At 40.9% G+C, this 26,232-nt stretch overlaps 1 long non-coding RNA gene across 1 annotated transcript in view; it reads left to right on the forward strand.

The window, feature by feature from the left end:
* Nucleotides 1-367: 367 nt before the first annotated feature.
* Nucleotides 368-26,232, forward strand: part of LOC144776047 (uncharacterized) — a 40,877-nt gene continuing 15,012 nt past the window's right edge. Inside the window, exons 1-2 of the long non-coding RNA XR_013600574.1 lie at nucleotides 368-530; nucleotides 17,758-17,869. This is a non-coding gene — a long non-coding RNA (uncharacterized LOC144776047). The remainder of the gene's footprint in view (nucleotides 531-17,757; nucleotides 17,870-26,232) is intronic.

The raw sequence follows: 26,232 nt of genomic DNA on the forward strand, positions 1-26,232 counted from the left end.
CCGGCCCTCCAGCAGTCCGCGCATGCCCCGGGGACCGGTTCCGGGCCTTCCCGCAGCTCCTGCGGCCGCGGGACCCGTCGGGACGCGGCTGCGGAGGGGAGCGGGTCCTACCGGCTATGACGGGCCAGTGTTGTTGTGGGCCAGGACCCAGAACCAATCTGAGGCTCACTTGCAAGGGGCTCGGCCAGGCAGCCAATCAGGATACAGCGCTGGTAGGGCTTGTGACGACGCCCCCGTCACGTGAGGCAGGTGGTGACTTTGGGCCCAGCGTGACCTACTCTGCACTACGGCGGCCCTCTCTTGGCTCCAAGGGCTGCCGCAACAATGCACCTCACGGCGGGGACCTCCACAGGGGAGCGCCAGGCCACGGCGGCGTCCATGAGGCACAGACGGCATTCAGACGCCAAGTGGGAAGCACCAGCAATCCCCAGGCCACGGCGGTGATAGTGGCAACTTCTCAGCTTGGGGCCCGGGCGACGGCGGTGTTCCCCGGACCCCAGAGGACTTCCAGACAGAGCGGGGCAGAGCAGGTACCCCGGGCTGCAGTGGTGAAGGACATAGTGCTTTCAGTGACACGGCGCTCAGGGATCACAGCAGCGCTCACAGCACTTAGGCCAGCAACAGTTCTCAGGGGCTTAGCGCTTCTCAGGGGGCACAGCAGGAGAGCCCTGGGAAGGCAGTTCAGTTAGTTCAGGTAGTTCAGGTAGTTCAGGCAGTTTAGTCCCACAACTGCGGCAGGACAGCACAGGGGGCACAGGCTGAGCAGGGGAGCGCGTGGATGGTACAGCGCTAATACGTGGTTGATCCCCCTGCAGTCCTCCTTGAAAATAGGTGTTCTTCTTGGCGCTTGATGGCTTCTGCACCCTTCTCAGGTGGTTCCTTGGGGGACAGGTGATAGGGGGGGTTGAGCTGGCGGCTGAGGGTCAGGCTGGTTCCCTTAAATCACTGCAGGTGGTTCCCTGGGTTCCCCCCACGCTGGGTCAGATCAGTGGGTCTGGTAGAGTCCCTTACCCAACTTAGAAGGCATTGCCTAGGCCCAGTCACTTCCAGTGGTATAGGTTCCTCCCCTAGGCCAGATCGCCTAAGACTCCTGCGCAGCTTCCCCCAGGTCCAGTGGTGCCCGAACTGACAAAAAGGTTTCCCTCCTTTCCTTAAATAATTCTAGGTCAGGTGACCACTCTCTAAGGCAGCAAATTGAGACCCCTCCCCTATTCCGGAAGGTTCCAGAAGCTTCCACAATCTAACTATGGGCAGAAATGGCGGGCTGGTGTTGCTGCAGTATCTTAATGTCCCAGCCAGCTCCTGGCTACTAGGGTGCTACTAAAAAGACCACTCCGCAGTAGCAGGGGCCTGTGGCAGCCATGTTGGTAGGAGAGAGCACCTGCACCTTAGCACTGATTAGCATTGGTAAGATGCCCAGAGACCTAGGTCCAACAAAAAAAAAGGTGGTGGAAAAAACAAGGCACGGGTGAAAAAAAAGGGGAAAGACCACCCTAGGGCTGACAGGTCTAACATTGATATCGGAGGCGAGCCCCGTCACGTATTAATTTTGATCTCCCAACCCACAGAATACGTGACCCAGACCTTCTTGGATGAATTGTGTCCCAAACTGAATTATTAGCGGTAAGCGTGCTTTCACTAACAAGCTACCATGAAGCTCTACCTTCCTCATGTCGTATTGCATTAGAAGCCCGTATTAACTCACGGTTTTTATAAAATAACACTTGTGGAACCGAAGTACAGTCTACCCCCCAGCCTGGAAACACTCAAGACGGTTGTCTCATCCTAGTAACCACCTCCCATGACATAGTTCATGGGACTTGCAGGCTATGACTATCACACCAACATAGAAATATCACCTGAGTCCATTCGCCCCAACCATCCCACCTAGATTTACTGCACCTCTTCTCATCAATTTTCCCCTCCCCTTTTTTACATAAACCTATATTGAACCATGGAGCCGACCTTCGATGGGAACATGTAATTATGCTTTTATTTTCATACTTTTGATGATGTGTGATCCCTCACTTTGTATCTTTTTTGCATGTACATTTAAACAAATGTCACCACATTTTATACACATACCATGTTCTAATGTGTATTGTTAACATACCGCTGTACCTTTTGTTTGCTCTTTTCTTTCCCCCTGTGCATACTGAAATTAACTCTGTAAATTACGTAATACGTATCTATCATTTGCGTATTTTGCTTCCATTTCGGTCTTTATTTCCCTTGTATACGTACAAACGTATAACATGCCTATCTTAACCCTTAAATCGACACATGGTCATTAGCTTCGTACTCACCTACGCCTGCGCACCACTTCGGATTATACACAACCATATTCCATGACAAACGTTCTTATGCGGTACTTGATCAACGTTAACGCACTTTTCTAAACCCATGTGCCATATTATATTGTATACTTCTGTCTTTTTTATCTGCACGCTGCCATCCTAACCCTGAATGGATAATGTACGCCTTCCGGGACATGTGTCTCAGCTTTGTGTAAATTGCATTCTTTCCTTCTTTGAACTGCACTTCACACCTTTCCACATGTAAATATACAGCCTTGCGGAAGCCCCAGGCTGGATGGCCATGTAAAGGGGAAAAACACGTGTTGGCTGTCACCTCTTGCTACTCTCCTGAGAGAGAGTCTTAACTTCAAGAACTGTATATAAAACACTGCATATGATCAATTGACTCTTGGAATTTTTCCGTGATTGAACTAATTTTATCTCAATTTGTCCTGACACCCTTTTGAACTAAATCGAATTCAAGCCCTTTCGCTTTTGAGGGTAACATTGGGTGAGGCCAAATTTCCAAATCTGTCTTCTTCCCAACAACATTAAGTAAAATACCGGTTTACTGCCATAACCTTGAACAGCCTCAGCAGTTGGTGGCACCAAAGCTTTGTTTATTATCTTTTTTGATAGCAATGCCGCCTCATGAACGAAAATAAAAATATGCAGCCTTGTCACAATTCACAGCCATACGAACTCATTTTGAGTGCTACAGTAATGTTGAAATTAAGCGCAAACATTGTTTGAACCAAATCTAAAAAGGCAAATTGGGAGAAAATTGCACTATGTCCCAGCTTTTAGGGTGGGCAACTTCCTCCAGCCCTTCCGGGGGACATTTCAGAGGCCGAAATATTGCATACAGTGGAATATTATGTGGTCTTGCTACCACAAAGGCCATTCTTGTATGGTATTACCCATTTGCATGGAAATATTTTGAAATTCAATGCTAATACCACCCAGTAATCTACAGAGACCATGCAGTAATATTATTTACCCTGCTGGTTTCACCAGTTCTGGTGCTTGTCTTGACCAGTCACTGTGCAGAATTGTGAGTTGTCACAACTACTAGTTGGAAGTTAATTTAAATGCCCTAATGTACACTCCTTTTTTGACTCATTTTCCAGCCACGGTCTGTGCAGGTAACAGTGGTGGGGCCGGGTTGAGGGGGATTTCGAGGGATGATGCAGAGGGAAAGTTAAATAAAAAATAATTTTCCCTCATCATCATCCATCGGAATCCCCTCTCACTCAGCCCCACCGCTGTTACCTGCACGGACCGCTGCTGTCATTTTCAGTACTTCTCCGATGCTTTTCTAATCTATGCCACTGTGATATTAGTTATATGCTACGGATTCAACCAGCAAACATGTTGTAAATGCATATATAATTTCTCAGTCCTGATTGTAAAATGTAATAGACCACGATGTGAAATTTCTCATGTCTGTAAACTTTGGCAATGATTCACTGCTTTAAACTGTGCTTTTATTCATAGCCTTCTTAGTCACATTTTCAAAGTCAGGAACTATTTGTAGCTCTCAAATGCTGAATTAAATTTCTATCGCCACATTCAACGGGCCTGATTCACAAAGGGCCATCGTGCAGGTGCCCCACAGTTGTTGTGGAGTCTCTGCACTCGGGCGGAATCGCAGAAACGAGCATTCTCATTGTGGAGATTACGCCCTGAGGGGCATATTATCAAGGGGGTTTATCTCTGCTTTTTTGGCTTTAAAAGCCAAGAAAGCGGAGATAAAATTATCTCCCTATTACCTAGCTGTCGCTAACACCAGTTAGCGACAGCTAGTAGGAGATAGCGACCATCTTGGGCCCCACTTTGCATGTCAGTGATATTTATCACTAATGACATGCAAAGTGGGCGTGCCAAGATGTTAGCGACTGGAAACAGTCGCTAACATCGCTATCTCCTATTACCAACTTTTGGAAATATTCGCGCTAAGCGCGAATATCTCCATAAGCTAACACCTGCCCTGAGCAGTTCTTAGCCATGTTATCCAATGGGAGGTGGATAACATGGCTAAGAGCATTAGCTCGGTAATGCATGAATATCGCTGACTTTTCAGCGATATTCATGCATTGCGGCCGTTTTTTATCGCATTTGCGATAAACCTTGGTAATACCAAGGTTTATCTGCGGTAAAAATCGCCGCAGCGGTAAAATGTTCTCTCTAACCAAGCAATAGCGATAATTATCGCTATTGCTTGGTAATATGCCCCTGAGTGTGGTGAGTTTATGAATCTTTTACCTTGTTTGTATCAGCTGTTTGATCTTGTAATAGGTAAAACGTCTTGGGGTGCATTTAGTAACTGTGCCACTTCTTTCTTGTGAAGTTGGTGACTTGTGTGATTGCGCCAAGGATATACAAAGTGTGTAGAATGTTGTGTTTAACCTTTTTAAGTCTAAGTTCAATGCATTTCTTTAACATTAACAAATGGATTTTTAGTTTTATTCAGGTTACATTCTTGTTGGCAATTTGTCCTCAATCCCATTCTAGGTTCTGATTTTGTTAGCCTACTCATCATCAATGAATTCTGTTTGACATTGGAAGAGCAAATGTTATCACTGGCAGTGACGACAACTTAAGATATATGTCTTGAATTGAAATTACATTACCTCGAGTATTCAAGAGTGCTTCAGCGGTATCTATTTAGTCGAAGGACACTTGTCACTCGGTTTTGCCGCAGTGGATAAGATTCTGCAAGCTTTCTATCGTGCCTTCTCATAGCACTATTTTAAGAGTATTTGAACTGGCAGTGGCTTGGGATGACTAAATATGCACTTTGAAGGTAGGGATGTCAGCTTGTACTGCTAACCAACTTGCTGTCCTAAAATATCTCAGTGAGAAAACGTGTACTAATACACTTAAACCATATTAAAGCTGCTACATATATAATAACTCGAATACACAGCATTTAACACATACCCAAGCATACTGAAGCATGATATGATAATGTTTGCTAGAAATGCTAGAAAATAGAATAAGATGCCCAAAGTCATGATTAACCATTACCAGCTATGAATAAAAGAACGATGTGGTTTATTTCCAATGGAACTTGTATCTTGCATAAAAACCGTATAGCAAGTTCTTTATGTGCTTCAGCCTTACGTGAAATAGTAGACATAACTAAAATAATAAGAACCAACCTTTTAACAGAAGAATAAACAGCTAACATTGACCATAAGGTTTCAAAAAGCATTGATATTTATTTTTTAATTCAATAGTCCTTTATTTGGTTAAAAGACACATAACCATATAAGGAATATACAAACATTTCATTCTTCCAACAATAAAAAACAATTCACGTAACATAGAAAACAAAACGATAATTGAAAGAATTGCTCCATTAAATTCATAGCCTGATATAATTACACTAAAAAGAAGAAATTGAAATCAGATTTGTCCCACCAAAAGTGTTCTGTGTTTAATAGCAACAGCAGCTATAAAAAAAACTAGCACCTGAGAAAAGCTCTCATGCTTAAGTTGTAAACGTTGCAGTCTTTTAGAGTGCGAGGAAAGAGGTTATAAAACGACTATTGTAAAAGTTGGTCTTACAAAGTTGTGAACTCTGACGTTCTTATGCTCAAAACAGTGACATAACGCAAAATGATGGCCTATGAAAGGTTGGGACCCCTCTACACTGCATCTGTATGCTCGGTAAAGCAGAGTGGCTTTCTTGAGCGTTTAACTTTTTTTGTGTTCCAAGCCATTGCACGCATTCTGAAATGCATGCAATGCCATGGCTTAGCGGGTGAGGGGGGCCCTCCAACAAGAAATCCTAGGCCCCCCTCACACCATGGGGGCTCTAGGTGCCTCCATTACGCCCCTAGCTCAATAGTGACTGCATCTCACCAGTCACATTTTGCAGGATTTTCCTTATGCAGAACTTGCAACTACGGTGTTCAAGTTTTTGAAGGACAACAAAAAAACAAAGGTATTCAGCTCTCTGTAACCCTGTATGGCAAGATCCTCCACCAAAAGCACGTTTGACCTATAAAAAAATGTAAAGGCCAACGGTAAATCTTTTTATAGGTATGAACCACTTTTTCTTCTTGACCTCGCTCCATCCTCAGCGTATTTCAAGGGTACTTTGTTTCAGTACTCCAAAATGTTTGACAGAGGTGAACCAATAGGGTGTATCTGAATATGTTCAATCACTGGTCCGTTTTGGAGGGTGCCTGAGGATGCCTGGGTCCGGGTCCAATAAATTCCATGAAGAAAGCAAATGTTTTATCAATAAATATTGCAAAGGCTAACTTAGTATCATATGGAAGTGAAAAGATAGATGCTCCCTGATTCAATCAATATTACCTCTGAAATTATCAAATATGGTTTGAATGTTGCAGGGTTTTTGGTCAAAATATTGAGGGGCCCATTTCGATGTCTGGCGGAAAGCCTCCTCCCAACAGTCGGAATCTCCTTGACCACGCCGGAGCCCTTCCGACTGACTTGATCAGTTTACATCCTGATTGCCCGATTATGATGTTCGTGGTCGGAATGTAAACAAACCAGTCATTCTGACGCGGTTCCGACCGGCTCTCGGAGTATTCCTGTAGGTCAAAACCGCACTGTAACCTACTATGGATGGCGTTTCCGCTGTCGGGATTCCAACAGCCTTTCCGTGTTTGACTTTCCGAGATGGAAAGGCTGACGGAAAGTGACTTTGGGGCCACTGGCAGGGCCCCTTTATCTGCCACGGTCTATGGTTGGGGGCTGAGGGGGTAGCTAAGGGACCCCCCTATAAAACCCTGCACCGTGGGGCTGCCACCGTGGGGTGCCTGTGACACAGTGCAAGGTTTTCCGCACACATCCCATAGGAGCCTGTGTTACAGCCGGTTGTTGGGCGGACCACAAGCTCCTATAGGAAACAATAAGAATCCGACGAACACTGTCCGGTCTCATCGTAATACGGTGGGCGGAACTGCCAACCGCGAGTCGGTCAATCCCAATTCTGAGACGGTGTCGGGCAGAGGCTTTCCGCCCGACTTCATAATCGACCCCTGAGTAATTATTAGGAGACACAAATATCAGGCATAAAATAGCTTGACAAAAAAATACTGTGATGCAAAAATATCGTTGTCAAGAATATCATTTCTTTAGGTAAGTAATACCGTTTTTAAGAATATCATTGGTTTTTAAAATTGTTTTCAATAATATAGATGTAAAAATATCATGTTTTAATTATTTTAAGGTGTTTTAGTTGATATATTACTTTTATATGTTGCTATTGTGTGTGTGATGCTTAATTTTTTTAAATATACTTTGTAAATAAATGTAAGTGGTGTAGAATTTTTTATGTAATGGTTAATAGAAATGAATAGTGTTGTAGCAGGTTGTTAGGTTTGTAGGGGGATACAGTGGGACGGTATTGAAGTAAAACTTAGATATTAATTAATTGAAAAAATATAATTAAATATGTGATTTTTATTAATTATATAAATTATGTAATACTGATTAATTTTTGTTATATTTAGGTGCAGGCTGCTAGGCTTATGGGGGAACAGGGTGGGGAGTTAATTCAATAATAATGAATGCACATTACGTATTTATTAATGAATATTTAATTGATTATCAAATATGAATATTGTTAAAATCTCTATTTTCTTGCTACTTTTTTGGTGTGGACTACTGGGTTAGTAGGGGTATAGGGTAGGAAGTTAATTAAGTTAAGTAAGAATTAATGAGCTATTAATTATTTAATTGATTATCAATTATGTAAATTGTGTTATACTTATTTATTTGAGTTTCATTTTATTTGCAGGATCCTGGGTTTGTAGGGGTATAGGGTGGGAAGTTAAGCAACAATTAATGATCAAATACATTTATAATAAATTACTTAATTTATTTTAAATATACATGTTATGGAATAGTATTTTCTTTTGTTAAATTTTAGGTGTGGGTAAGGGAACAGAGTAGGAAGTTAATTAATTAATAATTGAATACAATTTTTTAATTGATACTAGTAATTATGCAAATTTATTATTTTCCTTTTTTTTAATAGCTATACATATATTAAGGTAATTCATATTTTTATTAAGATGCTATCATTTATTCTACATTCATGGAGTTACTCATGTATATAATGTGTATTAAGTTAAGTATTATCCTTTCTCTTGCTTGGACTGTAGTAGGGATACTAACATTAATGTCTTCACAGTTCAAAATGTTCGCTACTGTTGCTCTGTTTGGAGTGGGAATATTACATGTCACCCCTCCAAAATCCAATGCTTTCCCTATGTTGTGTTGTCTGTAGTGGAAATAGTAAATTGAACCTCTCCAAAGTCTAACACCTTCCCCATTTTTCTGTGGAATGGAGTGGGAAAAGTAAGTTTCATACCTCTGAAATCCAATGGCCCCCCTACTGTTGCTTTGACTGGAGTGGTCACAGTAAATTTCATCCCCCGAAGTCCAAACCTTTCTCCGCTGTTACACTGATTGGAGTAGGAATAGTAAATCTAACTTCTCTGAAATCCGACACTTTCCCTATTGTTGCAGACACTGGAGCGGAATTGTAAATTCCGCCCCTCCGAAATCCAACGCTTTCCATACTGTTGCGGTTTTTGAAGTGGGAATAGTAAATGAGTTTTCCTATTTAATTGTTGAGTAGATTTTACAGCAATAATTGTTTAGTTTATTTTAACATTCATAAATGTTATTTTTTAATTTATTGTTTTTTCGATATGTATGTTTTATATATAAATATCTATATATATATTTAAAGTCTTAAAACATAATATGTATCATCAATATTTTATTAATTATCTATACATATATATGTGTGTGTGTGTATATATTCCTGTTAATAAACTGTAAAAAAAAAATAATAGAATGTTAAATAAATATTGCTATTACATTTGTTACTATATCTATGTATCTATATCTATATATCTATATTTCTATCTATCTATCTATCTATCTATATATATATAAACATATATATATATATATATATATATATCTTCACACGCCGGTTCCAGGTTTCCCGGCCATCGAGCGCTCGGTGTGGGTGCGTACCCTACGGCAGAACCTCGCCGTTAATTATTGAACACTCCTCCGCGAATTACCACAAAGTAATGGGCGCACTCCCTCTGAGTTCCACAGTTACATTTATTAAGATCTTTTCAGCTTTAGCATGAAAACAACACGATCTACGCGTTTCAGTGCTCCCAGCACCTTGCTCACGATCACTTTCTCAAGTTTTTTTCAACATATTTAAAGCAACCAACAGTGTTTGATGTTACATCACATCCTGATCTCAACAGCTGAGCATTGTGGTATTTGTAGTTTCTCAATGTTTATATAAAAAGAGTCTATAAGTGGAGTTTAACCATTCATTTTAACAAGAAAATTTCAACACCCCTTATTATCTTGCTTGTGCTCTTTTCATAATGGGATGACAAAACAATTTAGTTAATTTCATTTTTCGTTGTTTTATATATCAGTTCAATTTATATTGTCCATTCCAATCCCTCCAGTGGGATTTGTCAACTCTTATTCTGCTCACTACAAAGGACCTCGCCGCTCCCGCTACCGCGGGAGCCGCAGCGCTAGAGAGGGAATACACTGAACGCCTCTGAAGCACGGACTCACTGTCCTAGGGGGCCACGCTGATCACGCCCGCACCTGGCTGCTCACTACAAAGGACCTCATCACTTCTGCCCCGTGGGACGCGCACGGGCGAAGCCCGGGCAAAGGGCGGTCCGTCTGTGGCTGTCCGGGGCCGGAGGAGACCGTGCTGGGCCACCCCCACTAACTTCCCCTGGAGACTTGCAAAGGTACTGTTGACTTTCTATTACAAACAATGGGGAAAAGGAAAAGCATGGAAGGGGGGCCGAATGTGCTGATAAAAGTAAAAAAGCCAAGGAAGTCTAAGAAAGCCCCAAATCACGTGGGGGAAAATTGTATTATGAGTCGTATAGAAGGCTTGGTGGAGGATTGTGGAACTTTACTTATGCTAGATGACCTGCCAAATTGGAATGCTTTTGAAAATGTGGGGGGAGTGGTAGAAGAGCAAAGGGGGGCCAGTAAACAGGGCAGCATAGTGGTCCCTGATATGTTCTTAGGGAAAAAGCAAAGTAATCGTGCTCCTGGTAAAGGGAACGAGACTCTCAGATGTAATGAGAATGGTAGTACTGATTTAGAACCAGGAGTAATTTGTCCACCGGTAATTGAGCCCACTATACTCTGCAAAAATAGGTTTTCTGCGTTAGCAAACATTGAAAGCCTTGATACCGAGACTGTGGGCCATATAAATCAGCCATGTTCTCAAGATATTGTACCAGGAACCAGTGACATGGAACGGGGGGGGTCCGCCGATTCCTTTACACCTTCTGTTCGCCTAGGGAGTGATAGTGCTGTCTTGACTAGTGTAGTCAATCAACTGTGTAAGTTAATTGAGGGCATGCAACTCAAGATTGAAGTTCTCACTACCACAGTAAATAAAGTTATATCTGGCAGTGGTACATTCCCTAATTGCTGTCTGGCAATGAAATCACGGTCTGATAAGTCGCTAGTCTGGTGTAAGGAGGCAGCCAAAAGCACTATGACCAACTGGGGCAGCAGTAGTGAGCTAAGAAAGGCTGGTGTATTATACAGCGATGTGGTTGAAGAAAGTAAGGGGCTTCCGCAAGCTGTGTCTAAGGAAACTGCTGGGTACTTAAATGTAAAATATAGAGAAACATCTGGCGTTCCTAAACCAGGATTGAGTACTAACACATCTGTCCCTACTGTAGGTCGACTTTTCTTGCCACCAGAAGCAAATTATTTTGCGGTTGTTCTCACTGGTGTACCACCGCTGAAAGTCAATACTCACGAATGTACTGCGGATCTATTAAGAAAAGCAAAATATTGGTTAGATTGTAACCAGTGGGAAAATAGCTCCAAAGTATCGCCTCATATTATCATGGCAAGGCGTACAGCTTGGATAGGACCAAACCCAAAGGAAATTGAGGGCGACTGTGTGGTTGTAAATTTTGATAGAGATGACCTAGCAGGGAATATATGCAGGACTGCCCACCTTGGGGTTCAGGGGAGCATTAAGGTTTTCCCCTTGGCCTTTTTTTATCCACCAAATAAAGGGAAAACTCAAAATAATGGGACCCCCAGGGATAAGACAGGTTTTGGGGGTTCCTCTGCAAGATCCAGTCAATATGCAAATAATTTAAACAATGGGAGATTACCACCTGGTGCACAACTGACAAGGAGTCTAGTAAATGTACAGTGGGGAGGACCTAGCCATTTGATGCCAAGTACAGTGGGACAAAATAATCATAGTGTAAATAGATCACCACCCGACTACCTTGGATGAGAATGATTGACTGGAAACAGTTATTTCTAACCAGAGTTTTAACCTCGAGAATATTAAGCCCTGTGGGACAAGTAATCAAAATATGTCCAAGTTGGTATCTTGAGCTGGAATATCGCTGGCTTAAGATCTAAGAAAGATGATCCCAAGTGGCAACAGCTGATCAACTCATATGATCTTGTGGGGCTTCAGGAGACCTGGGACACGGAGGGAGAATGGTGGCTGGATGGCTATACATCTTTTGCCCAGCCAGCGGAATTTGCTTCCTCTGGTAGAGCCAAAGGGGGGCTCCTTTTGTTATTCTCTGTTAAATTGTAAATTGCCGTGGATGTATAAAAGGCTTGAAGTGGGGACACCCCATTGTTTAGCAGTAGAACTGAGGGATCATAACTTCATTAAACTCTTGGTAGTTAATTTTTATAACTCAGCAGATTGCTCAATTGGAAATGAACATCTGTTAATTTTAAAATCCTTTTTAAAGGAGTATAGGGAAAATCAAACCACTTACCATCCGATTATTATTTTGGGTGATTTTAATATACATCCATGCGAGCAGGATTGTCAGGGGAGATTGGATAGTGGTGATTTTACAGTATATTTAACAAGCAATGGGGGGAGAGAGAGATAAGATTGGATTCGTCCTCCCTGGGTATACATAAATAAACAATTAGAATCCACTCCTTTGGAACGAGGGGGTCACCTCCACAATGGGGAATCACCCTGTGTTTTTATGTCCCCTCACATACCAACAGGCCCCTTGGTGTCATGCTTCATCATCGGGGCCATCGTACCCCTCTACGGGGTACGGCGTGCTGCGACCTACGGAGACGCGGGAGCATTAGTATGAAACTATGTGTGATGTTGGTGTAAGTGGGGGTTTTATTGTTACTGTGAGTGTTACGTGGGGTTTGGGGAATAGTGAAAGTTAAAAAGTACCTGGCTCGTGGGGTAACCAAAAATTATTTAATAAGCCCCGGGCTGGTGCTGTTAAAATAGAGAAGATGGGAGGTTTGTACGCTAACAATGTGCGTTACCTCCTTTTTGTGTGCGTCAACATGTTTCGGTGCCCGAGGTACCTTCTTCAGGACGGGGTGCACAAATCCCCACCTTACTCACGTTTCTCTAACTATTACCAGACAATTTCTAATAAAAGTGAGGAAGCCGCGGAGGGGTCGATCGGGAGGTATTTCCTCGTAGAAATCGTGCTATTTAGCACACCAGATCCTGACGCATGGGCTCATGAGGTTTTACGGAGAGTCCAAAACAGTTGATGGAAAGACAACGCTCTTCTCTTGATAGGCACATAACCAGCACTATTAATATTTTTTTCTCACTTTTATTAGAAATTGTCTGGTAATAGTTAGAGAAACGTGAGTAAGGTGGGGATTTGTGCACCCCGTCCTGAAGAAGGTACCTCGGGCACTGAAACATGTTGACGCACACAAAAAGGAGGTAACGCACATTGTTAGCGTACAAACCTCCTATCTTCTCTATTTTAACAGCACCAGCCCGGGGGCTTATTAAATAATTTTTGGTTACCCCACGAGCCAGGTTCTTTTTAACTTTCACTATTCCCCAAACCCCACGTAACACTCACATTAACAATAAAACCCCCACTTACATCAACATCACACAATAGTTTCATACTAGTGCTCCCGCGTCTCCGTAGGTCGCAGCACGCCGTACCCCGTAGAGGGGTACGATGGCCCCGATGATGAAGCATGACACCAAGGGGCCTGTTGGTGTGTGAGGGGACATAAAAACACAGGGTGATTCCCCATTGTGGAGGTGACCCCCTCGTTCCCAAGGAGTGGATTCTAATTGTTTATTTATGATTTTACAGTATATGCTGCACCTCACTTTGAGCATAATAGACAGGGGGAATGCCTGGAAGAGGTCCTAGCAGTAGTGGATCTCTATGAACCCAGTAAAATTGAATTAACTAACAAGATCCCTACGTTTACAGGCAGAGGCTGTAATACTGTGATTGATTACATTTTCTTGTCCCCCCTCCTGTTGTCCATTGTTTATCTTTATAGTGCAAAACATTCGCATTTTAGTGATCATAATCCGGTCATTTTGGAATTAAATAAAGATTGCGGTTTGGGGCGACCCATGAATCACACAAGGGTGGAGGTCAGTATCAAACCCACTGATCAGGGTAGAAGGCTGAAATAGACAAAGATTATCCCTGAGATTTTTTTAGATACACTTTTCTTGTCGGTAAATGACATGCTGAATATATGTTTAGATGTAACATCTGAGGGCACAGCTGTTATTGAGGCCTTTACAGCCATCTGTAAACAAATATCCCTGAATCTAATGGCCCCGGTAAAAATGGGGCAACAAATGGCCGAGAAATTGTTTGATACCACATGTTCACGGGCACATAGCAAGTTAATGAGTGCTATAAAACAGATTCCACAAAATAGGACTAAATTGGCCATACTCAGAAAGGACTACAAGTTAGCTGTAAGAGCCAGGAAGAATGATATCAGAAAGGAAGCTTGGAGGCCTTGATGTCGGTTGACGTTATAAAAAATAGCCACAGTTTTTGGAAAATCGTTAATAAGCCCTTTTTCTCTGATAGTGGTAATACTGTGGCAGAATGTAATATCACCGAAGTACAGTGGTTAGCACATTTTGAGGCTATATATGAGACTCCCCCATCAACAGATTCCGTCCCCTGTGCTGTTTCAAGAGACTTAACCTCGCCTGTGAGTTTTAATGATGAGGAAGTAGTACTGGCCATTAAGGCTATGTCCAGTAATAAGGTGCCAGACCCAGACGGTGTTCCAGCCGATTTATACAAAATGTATCCCGTTTTTTGGGCAAAAGTTCTGACTAAAATCTTTAATACTGCAGCAAAGGGAAACCGTCCACCTTCTTGGACTACATCTATTATAGTCCCCATTTTAAAAAAGGGTAGTAGAGGAGATGCCCGATGTTACAGACCGATTTCTCTAATCGATTCTGCTGTAAAGGTTCTGGGTAGGGTGGTCTTAGGAAAATGTATGGGATGGTTAGACGAGAATAAGGTAATATCGAATTTTCAATTCAGTTTTAGAAGTGGCAGGGGGACTCAAGACCAGTGTCTTAATTTATCCCTGTTAATTGGTAAATACACCTTTGCCAAAGGGGGAATACTCCAGCTGGCGTTTATGGATTTATCGTCAGCTTTTGACCTGGTAAACAGGTCAAAGCTCTGGCAGGTTCTTCTAGAGATGGGGATGGAAAAGAGTATTGTTCATTTTCTAGCTGACCTGCATCAGAACCTTTCTGCACGGGTACGGATTGATCAAGATGGTAATTGCACTAGGCACTTTAGTTCTGATCGTGGAGTCCGACAAGGTTGCATTTTAGCTCCACTACTTTTTACTCTTTATATTAATAATTTAGGTACGTTTTTAAATGTAGTTAGCTTAGATGTCCCTAAAATTGGCCAGGAGCATTGCCCTGTTCTTCTGTATGCCGACGATGCTGTCCTGATATCGCGCACATCAGTTGGCCTACAGAAGCTGTTAGAGGGATTTGGAAACTTTATGAAACTACTGGATTTAAGGGTAAACATAGCAAAATCACATGTGATGAGTATAGGTCGCCAGAGTAAAAGAAATTGTAGGCCTTTTTATTGTGAAGGCTCTGAGGTTACCAGGGTAACCTCTTTTATGTACTTGGGGGTTCTTTTCGATGAGAATGGTACATGGGCTGCTCAACACAAAATTAAGGTTAATGGCTAGGGCAATTGTGGCCGTTAATGGGTTTTCAAAACGGCCTGGGGGCCAAACCTGTAGAGGCATTGTTGAAGATCTATAAATCAAAATGTATTGCAATCGCTACATATGGCTCCTTGATCTGGGGGTACAGACCCATGGAGGGACTACAATTAGAGGAGAATACATTTCTACGGGGAATATTATCGGTCCCCCAGTCAACACCCACTTATGCTGTTCACCAGGAATTGGGGATGGGCTATATAACAGACAAATTTAGGCTGGCTCCAGTTATTTTCTGGCTTAAATTATGGCTTAATCCTGAATTAGATCTTAATCATAGACTAATCAGGGATTGTCTTATTCTGGATTATGTACATAATATTAGGTGGCTTGTTTTCGTAAAGGAAACTTTGGCAACAGTTGGCCGACAGGACCTTTTTGAAGACCCTGAGAAAATTACAAGAACAGATCTTAGCTGGGTGAAGAAACAGCTTTTAAATTTATGGGCGGTACAACGGGAAGAATTGGAGTTGATAAAAGTAACGGTAAAAGCAGATTACTTTTTAAAGACTTCACCCACGCTGGGACCCTATCTAAAAATTGTTACTAGGCCTTTTCACTGTATGCTTTTAACACGTTTTCGTTTTAATTTAATTTACCTCTCTCTAGGAAGCTCAAAGGGGTGGTGCAGACTGAAAGAGTTAGGGCCCTGTAGTTGCGATAACTTTTCAGTTCAGGATACAATGCACCTCATAATGTTTTGTGATTTTTATAGCGAGATCAGAAAGAGGTTTTTATTCCCAATACTAAAAAGAAAGGGTTTTATTCAAGTAAAGCCAGCCTTATTATACCTACAGTTATTAAATGATCCCAATGAGATTTTTTATATAGCCAGCTTTCTTGTGGCAGCTGTTAGACTGAGAAATAGCCGTGAGGAAAGACCATAATTAACGGGGTTTTAGACTATTTGCTTTTAATTCTTTTTAAACTATTTTAAATACGGTCGAAATTTTTATGACATGGATATTGAACTCTCTGGATGCACTGTCACTTTTGACCTAAAATGCACTGTATTTGACCAGTACTGTATTGCACCTTTTTGCACGTAGAATGTTGTGGCCGGATTACATTACATTGTTGGTACTGTATTTTGTATTTTTGAACTTATATGTTTGTATGCTTGTGCCTGTACTTTTATGGTTTTAATTTAACCGAATAAAGTGGTTTGATGATGTCGATGATATTAATATACTGATTGATAATATTTATAACATCACCCTGACCAGTACACTGAGTAGAAATTCTGTGGAATTCCTAGACACTAAGGTGGATGTCAGGGGTAACAGGCTTCAGACTAAACTTTTCTGCAAGGAAACAGCAGGGAACACTCTGATGCATGCCCTTAGCAGCCACCCAGACCCTTTAAAATGGAGTACTCTGTATGGGGAGCTGCTGAGGGCAAAACTTAATTGTAGTACAACTGCAGCATTTATGGAAGAGAGACACATCATGAATGACAGATTTAGAAACATGGGTTATCCGCAGTGGGTACTAAATAGAGCCATTAGGAAAGTGGATGCAGTACAAGGTAAAGACACATTGAACATGATTCCAGACTCTTCAGAAAGTGAGAGTGGTCTGGAAAACACCACTAGGATTATCCTTACCTACAATAGGAGTTCCACAAATGTCAGGAACATACTATCTAAAAACTGGGAGATACTGAAAAGTGACCCGAGTATCGGTCCTTTGATAAGTGATAAACCGAGTATCACCTACAGAAAGGGAATTAGCTTAAGGGACAAACTTGTACACAGTGACATTACAGTCTATAACACCATAACCAAACAGGGTCTGTGTGGATTTTTCCCTTGCGGCCATTGTAAGGCCTGCAAGAATAGCTATATGCATAAAGAATTTACTATTGTGGGTGATAGATAGAAACAGATAACACAATTTCTCATATGTGGTACACCTTTTGTATTGTATTGTCTTTATATTGCCCAAATAGGCTCAGATACATTGGTAGTACCATACATCCAGCGAAAAAGTGTGTGCTTGAGCATATTCGGGCACTTACCAATCAAGACCAGCAGTATCTGGGAGCACGTCATTTCTAACAGCATAATTTTTCCAATTGCAATTTACTCAGTTTCTACATACTGGAACACATTCCCAGACCAAATAGGGGAGGAGATAGAGCATTGAAACTGAGACAATGTGAATCTAAACACATTATTGACCTCCAGCCGAAGAGCCCTGGGGAGCACAACATGGATGAAGAGATGCGAATACATTTGTATACAAAGTAACTCTATAGTGATCTGTAATTACAAGTCATGTTTATGTTATGTGAGAATTTCTCATCACATTTTTAATCCTTATTCTCTCCTTGTTGTTTTTCTCACACTTTTCACTACAGGAAGAAAGGCAGGGGCCCACCCACATGAGTAGTCCACACTCCACTGATCCCCTACCCTTTTTTCCAGAGGCACATGGCGAAGTCACTTCACTTCAGAAAAGCACACTTGGGGGTTTGTTATTTATATTTTTATTTACTATGAACCGTGATGTAATGTTGTGTCCTATTTTATATCTATTATACATGGTAGCAAGAGTATATATATTTTTGAGAAAGTAGGATGTTATCTACAATGGATTGTGTGGATTTGGATGCCTTTTGCTTTGATATTATTAGGGCACTTGCCATTACTTTAAGATTTGCAATATTTGCGACAATGTTCCATACTACAAACACATCAGGGATTGTATATTGATATTATTAGTGTACTTGCCATTACTTTAAGATTTGAAACATGTGCAACATTGTTTCATACTACAAATGCATCAGGGATTATATATTGTGTGAAAGGACATGAGCCCGACAGAAAACAGCGTAGTGATGTCTAAGATTAGGGCACTTGCCCAGTATAGTTTTCTCCCTGTATTAATTGTGTTTTATGGTTTACACCCATTTTCTTCATTTTTATTATTTTTACTGAGAGTTCAGAGGTATTACAAAAATACAATACTATCATATAGAAAAAAACATGTTCCAGAATATTGAGGAAAAAAGAGATTTGCTTAAGTTTAAAGTGCAAAGTGCTAAATATTATCAAATATAAATGCATGTTCCAAAAAATATAAATACTCGATTCACAGTGTTCAGCAGTACAATCATAATAATCCTATGATACAGAAAAATATCATATTAAGTTAAAGTGCAAAGTGCTAAATCCAGGTAGATGCGCACATATATATTCTATCCCTTTTATACAAAATACCACAAAAGTACAGAAAAAGATCACATTAAGTTAAAGTGCAGAGTGCTAAATCAGGATAAGTACGCACATATATGTTCTATCCTTTTATACCAAATACAATATCCTATCCTATATCTCAAACAACCTCCAATACTACTCATACTTTCTTATAGCTCCTAATCATATTGCATATTTTTGTCCAATTCTTGTATTTTACACAATTTTGCTCTCCATACATTGAAGGTTGGTACCTTCTCTGTTCTCTAGAGTTGTAGGATTAAGGATCTTGCTATTAATGCTGCAATAAACAGGCATTCCTTGTGCGCAGAGATAGCAGGTGAGCAACCCAAAACTGCAAAACACTCATTGATTGAAATAAGGGGATCTATTGTGAATCTGAGATATTTCTTGATTTTCTCCCACATACTCGAATTCTTGGGCCCTCCCACATAAGATGCGTCCAAGTACCTTTCTCTGCACAACGGAAACATTTATCTTCTAGCTGCAGGTATATCTTATGAAGAAAAGAAGGTGGTCTATAAATCAACCATTTTGAATAATATTACATGCATTTAAAATTCGCCCCTCTCAATATAACTGCATTAAACTCATTAATCCTATTCCAGGTTGATTTAAAAATCTGTATACCTTCCCTTTTCTTCCATCTATCCCTAACTTTTTCATATAGTGAGAGAGATGTATTCTCATCAAAAATTTCAATCCAGTTGCTAATCTTCCGTTGTATCGGGCAGTTGAGAGCTTCACTGATACTAGTTTTGTAGGCCAAATTTTCTATATCTAATTTTTCTCATATAGTTTTTAATCTAATAAATGACCACTTCAAAATTGTGTTAGATTGTTGAAGCCCCCTTTCAATCTCCGCCCAAGTTTTCCAACAGTTCCCCCCGATGAAATCCTTGATCTGAACATACCCATTTTCTTCCCACAACCTTAGGATATTGTTCTCTAAAATACCTCTTTCCCCCATATATATATATTCAAAAGCCTAGTTCAATTATTAATTCCTAAAATGTCATAGTATGCTAGAAGCTGGGTTTTTGTTTAAGTGCCCATTGAAGGATCTTATAACGTACTTTGTTAGGGTGCTTAGTAACTCTTGTAGGATCAGTGATATTATATTCTCTTAGGATCTTTTTCATAAAAAAATTATCTGCCTCTTGAGGATCTAAAAAAAGAAATCTAAAAAAGGTCTTCTACTCTCTCTGTTACATAAGTCCCTAAATATCTCTTTGGGCGAGTATTGTATGCCTGTCTAAATTCTGGTAATAAAGAATTAGCACCACAATTGCATAATATGATTTCTGTTTTGGTCTTATTGATTTTATAGCCTCCTATCTTTTTGAAGTCTCGAAAATCCTCATAACTTCCGCTTGGGTGTCTGTTTTTGAATCCAGAAGAGCGTAGAGCTTTATGTTTGTCATTCCTTGAACAGGGACCGTGTGGGCTTTCTTTTTCCTGATTGCGATTGCTAATGGCTCTATAAATAGTGCAAATAAAATCAGGGAGAGGGGACAGCCTTGTCTGGTGCCTCTATTAATTTGACATGTCCTTATATTGACAGAGTTGATTAAAATGTGCGCCTGGGAAGCCAAACTTTTCTAAAATCGTAAACAGACAATTCCAAGAGGCTAGGTCAAATGCTTTTGCCAGACCTGTGCCTCGACCTTATGACATAAAAAAAATGTAATGCCTCCAATAAAAAATTGTTACTAGTATAAAGATGTTTCCCTGCTACAACACCACACTGATTTGTCCCGATAAGTGATCCCACCATTTTATTTAATATATTGGCGAGGAGTTTAGTAAAAAATGTTATAGTCATTATTTAAAAGGCTTATAGGCCTACCAGAGTTCATAATTTCACTATGTTTGTCTTTTTTTTAAATACAGACCACTACTGTAGTTCTAAAAGATACAGGTGGGTCACCCCCTTGTAGTAAATAATTTGCAAGTCTTAAAAGTTCGGGGCAAAGTATTGTAGATTTTTTTTTTTTATTCAGCGGGAATGCCATCCTCCCCAGTAGCTTTACAGTTAGGCAGGGAGCTGATGACCACATCTAGTTCTTCCTTCGTGAATTCTGCTAATAGCATGTCTTTAAAATTATTTCCCAGAACTTAAATAGGCAATTCGTGTAAGAATGTATTCATTGTTTCTAAGGGGACCTGGTGAGATGTCTGGTAGATGTCTTTATAGTGTTTAAGAATAACCTTGTCTATTAGGGACGTAGTCTTTACACAAGTTTTAGTTGCTTCGTTCTGAATACATTCAACTCTATTTCGAACCTGCTTCTCCTTTGCTTGCCAGGCTAACAATCTTCCTATATACTCACTATCTTCATAGCCTGTCTGAAGATATATCCTACTTGCCATGTCCCCTAGTTCATAATAAAATTCCCTCATTCTCATTTTGGCCTTCAGTACTTCTTGTCTAGTATCTGCGCTCCTATTCCTTCTTGATGCTTCTTCAACTATCTTCCCTAAAAGGATTTCTGTCTTAATCAGGGCATGATCTGGGAAGGCATTTAGTATATGTTCATATTTACTAACTTCAAGTTTATGAGAAGTTAGAAAAAAGTCTAGCCTTGATGCTGAGACATATTATGCCAAATAACATGAATACCCACGTTTAACCGGGTTGTTAAAACGCCAATTATCTAGGATATCTAAATCTATCTTACAGCTAAAAAAAGTGATGGCAACTTGTGACACATTTAATATGTAATTTTATATTTCATATCAATACATGATTCACATGAAAGAGTGTCTGATGGCTTGAACTGCCTTATCCTTTAATTTATAATAAAATTGTTCTTTATATCATCTATTGTTTCCCACCATACACTGCTGTACTTTCTCATTAATTGAGGTAACACCATAATGAAAAAAAAGAGGTTTATCAGTTCTATCTTAGTAGTGGACTGACGCAAATGAAATGTGCAAATGATTCCAATGTATTACCATAGCGGTGACATCTACCCTTATATTTAGTGCTGGTATTGAAAAGAGCTCAAACTGCATACATTTCTGCTGACTCTATTTTTAACGGGTCCAGCAGATTTGTTTGTGGACTGATGGACATAAGTGTTTCTCGTTAAAAAAAGGGTTGTTTAAATATACTAAACATGTAAAGGTATATTTTGAAAGATAGTCCTTAATTTTATCCTTCGCCGGGTTCAAGAAGTATATACAAGGAGTGCTCTCCCAGTATGATCTTAATGTCATTTGATCAACAGTTATTTTTCTAATATAATGGCCCTCTTACCTGCACTATAATTATTGGAACACTCACTGCTTCTTTTGCGGGTCCCTTTTTCAACTCCACTACTACGGCGGACATATTGGGGGGAGAGAAGGACGCCTGGCGGCGCCATCTTTGTTGACGGTCTAGTCGTCAGAAGGACGCTAGACCTCTATTTTAAATGGTCATGTTGACGTGCAGCGGGCGCGCCAGATTTCCGCCGGAGTTACGCCGGAGTTACGCCTGAGTTCAGCCCGTCTGCGCCCGTCCGCGCTCGACCGGGCCCTGGGGCCTGGCTCTCTGGTCGGCGATAGGTATTCTCTTCCAGAGATCTACATGACCTGGATATTGGTAGGCAGTTGTTAGATCCTACCATCATGATTAATTTACAAGATATGAATATCTTTCGACCGCATAGCGGGAGGGTTGGGATAGACCCGCCTTCTCTGAAGTTAACCAGCTTAAACACAAGGTCGCTTCAAAAGCATCATCTTGATATCTTCACTCTTCTTCAAGATGACGACATTGATGTTTTAACTCTTACGGAGACATGGTTGGGCGACAATTCCCTGCCTGATATTATAGCTGCCCTTCCCAATGGTTATGATGCAGTATGGCACAATCGTGCGGATAATGCTCGGAGTGGGGGGGTAGCAATTCTATTTAAAAAACACCTAAAGGCTGTCAAAATAGCGGCTGAGACCATAGATCTAGCCGATATACTTGGAGTGAAGCTTACTCTGGATAATTTGTGCCTTGTGATTTTTACAGTTTACCGTCCTCCAAACTCCACCTCAGCATTCAAAGATTTATTTGCCCCTATTATGTCTGATTTCTGCACTAGATACCAAAAAATCGTGGTAACGAGGGACTTTAACATGCACTGGGGTAAAGCCCAGAAAGACCCGGCAGCTTGACACTTGGAGAATATTATGTCCTCCGTTGGCATTAAACAGCTCGTAGATGCCCCCACACATGTTAAGGGGCACATCCTTGATCTTATTTGGACCTCAGACCCAAAGGTAAACCTTGTGGACATTTTTCCTTGTGTCTGGTCGGATCATTACTTGGTGAATTGCGAGATCCCCACTGTCGGTTATTCGGCTCAAAGACCTCTAAAGCTGAAAAAAGTTCACCAGTGAAAAAAAGTGGATTCACAATCTTTGACCAGTATTCTCCCTAATTATGTTCAATCATTGGCCCCTAATGGGGATTTAGATCAGGACTATAAGGACATAACGCGGAACTTGAGTCAGGCGATTGACCAAATAGCATCTGAGAAATTACAAAGAGCAAAAGGAGTAGGGAAAGGGGCCCCATGGTTCACTCCGCTCCTGAGGGACCATAAAAAGAAGCTCCGTCATCTAGAAAGGAGCTGGAGGAGAACAAAATAGGGCATAGATCGGGAGCAGTATAAAATCTCACTCAATTCATATAAAAAACTGATTATGGGAACAAAAGCAGAATTCTACGAAACCCGCATAAATCAGGCCGAGAATATTCAGAAAGAAACGTTCAAAATCTTAACAGAGTTGAGTAAAAAACCTGAAATGATGGAAACAACTATAAACGTTGATGTCTTCCAACGTTTCTTCCTTGAGAAGGTGGAGACTATTCTTTCTGAGATCAAGAATAGCACCCTGAATGGCCCTCTTCCTTCACAGGAAGCTCAAATCTCCTTGGAAGCTTCTATCCCAAGGTTTCCTGAGATATACTCTCTAAGTCTTGAGCAGCTTATGAGTAGAACCAAGTCTGGTTCTCCGGCGGACCTGTGTCCACCTAGGGTCTTTCGTCTGTCGCGTCCTATTTTAGAAGACCATATTATCTCCCTTCTCAACAGCTCAATGGAGACTGGCTATTTACCATCAAGTCTTAAGGAGGCACGTGTTAAGCCTTTGTTAAAGAAGCCGGGAGCCGACCCGGCTACTTTGAAAAACTATAGGCCGATATCCCAACTGCCTTTTCTGTCCAAGGTCTTGGAGCAACATGTCCTGAAGTCCCTTTCCTTATTCCTGGAGTCACACCTTCTACTCCTGGAGTGTCAGGCAGGGTTTCGGGCACATCACAGCACCGAGCTGGTGATGCTCTCGGTGCTGGACGAGCTTAGAGGTATGGCTGACAGTAAGAAACCGAGCGCACTGATACTCTTAGATCTATCGGCGGCGTTCAATACTGTCAGCCATTCCCTGTTACTGGACAGACTGGCTACGTTTGGGATAAGGGGCCTGGCCCATCAATGGCTTCAATCCTTCTTGACGGGCAGGACGCAGAGGATTCAACTGGGGGATTGTATTTCCGATGTGGGTATGCTGCAGTGCGGAGTCCCTCAGGGCTCTGCACTATCCCCACTTCTATTCAACCTCTATCTGCAACCGCTGATTGACTCTCTAGTGAATATGGGTTGTCGTGTGTTTAATTACGCCAACGATACACAGCTGCTACTGAGTATTGAGAATACGGCTCTGGCGCAGACCAACGCCCAGAACATTCTCAGACATACGGTTGGGTGGATGACTGCAAACCTGTTGAAAATAAACCCGGAAAAAACGGAGGTTCTGGCGGTCTCGACTGCAGTCGCACCTTGGAGTGACCTATATTGGCCCCAGGAATTAGGTCCTTCACCGTTACCGTGTGATAAAGTAAAGAGTCTCGGTATCAAGATTGACAATGAGCTGTCAATGGCCAGTCAGATTTCCTCCGTAGTAGGGCTGTGTACTGGTTTGATTAGACAACTGCGTAAGTTAGCCCCCCTTCTTTCCTTTTCCACGCTTCGCATGGTGGTTTCTGCTACAATCATCGCGAGGTTGGATTATGGGAACGCCCTCTATTTAGGTCTGCCTAAAACCTTGACTAATAGATTGCAGGTGGTCCTGAATGACGCGGCACGTCTAATCTTCAGGTTACCTAGAAGAACCCATGCCTCCCCCTTACTGCTTAAGTTACACTGGCTCCCTATTGAGCAGAGGGCGGAGTTTAGGAGCTTATGCACGGCCCATAAGGCTATCTATGGGCAAGCCCCTGCCTATATTAAAGAACGCCTGGAGGTCTATAACCCCAAACGAGTCTTGAGGTCGTCTGATTCCCAGTTGCTGGTTTGCCCTCGATTTAAGCTAGCAACTAAAGGGGGTAGATCCTTTTCAGTCTTGGTTCCACAGATATGGAACAAATTACCAGAACCGCTTTGGAGAGAAGTAAATCTCCTGCGTTTTAGGAAGCTGTTAAAAACGCTTTTATTCAGGGAGGCATTTGGCCCATCTTCATAGTTGCATTGTTGGCCTTTCTTTCCCTTTCTTATGCTTTCAGTTGTTGTGTTTGTCATTGGTCTGGAGCGCCTAGAGACCTGCAGGTGAGTCGGCGCTATATAAACCGAAGTTAACAATAACAATAACAATTCTACGTCGTGAGTGAGTTGGAATATATTTCAGTCCATAGTAAATTTTTCAGACTCCCTTGGCCTTCAGTTCGCATTCTGTAACAGTATTTATTAAATGTGGCCACCAACTAGATCACAGACACATGTCGAAGCAAACAATATTGATTGTCACAAGTATTGTGTCAATAATATTGTTTACTAAAATATTGTGTCTCTATACTTATAATGGTAAGTACAAAACTATCGGTGAAATTATCATTGACATTAATATTGTAAAAAAATTAGACAAAAATATTGATTGTTTAATATAAATAAAGTTTAAAGTAGTGAATGTTAGATATTTTAATACACAAATGTAATTGAATGTAAATTAAATACATTACACTGGTATTTAATACTATATAACTGTATGAACACACAAACCCACATATATATATATGATGGCGGTCATACAGGGCAACAAATAAAATATTTTCTGCACAAAGAATCGTGTATCTGATATGAAATATAAAATTTCAGTTTAAAAGGAGGCTTGATTAATACTAGTTTAGATTCTGTACAATAGGGATTTGTGTAAATCAACTGAGTGGTACATATCTACGAGTTAGGTACTTTAAGGTGATAAGAGTTAAGGTGGCCTTGTAACACATTTAATTTTATGTAGCCTATGTCTGTAGAAGGGTCCTTTCTTTTGTTTCTTTCCTTTATTATAAAGATTCGAATTAATCTACAATAAACTTGAAGCATTATTATTATACCTATTCTCGTTGATTTTAATAAATTTTTTCGTTTTCATTATTTCCTCCGTACTAGTTTTTTTTTTAATGACTTCTGATCCCTACGTCTCATTTTCTTCATTTTGGTGTCATTATAATGACTAGTTTGCTTTCATTTTCACAACATTTGTTTGGAATCTTTAACATATTTATTTTTTCTCTGTTATATTGGTTTTTGGGTGTTGCAAAGTACCACATTTACATTTTCTCTGAGAAACGTTTTGGT

Source organism: Lissotriton helveticus, chromosome 1_1 (genome assembly GCF_964261635.1).
Source record: "Lissotriton helveticus chromosome 1_1, aLisHel1.1, whole genome shotgun sequence".
NCBI classification, from domain to species: Eukaryota; Metazoa; Chordata; class Amphibia; order Caudata; family Salamandridae; genus Lissotriton; species Lissotriton helveticus.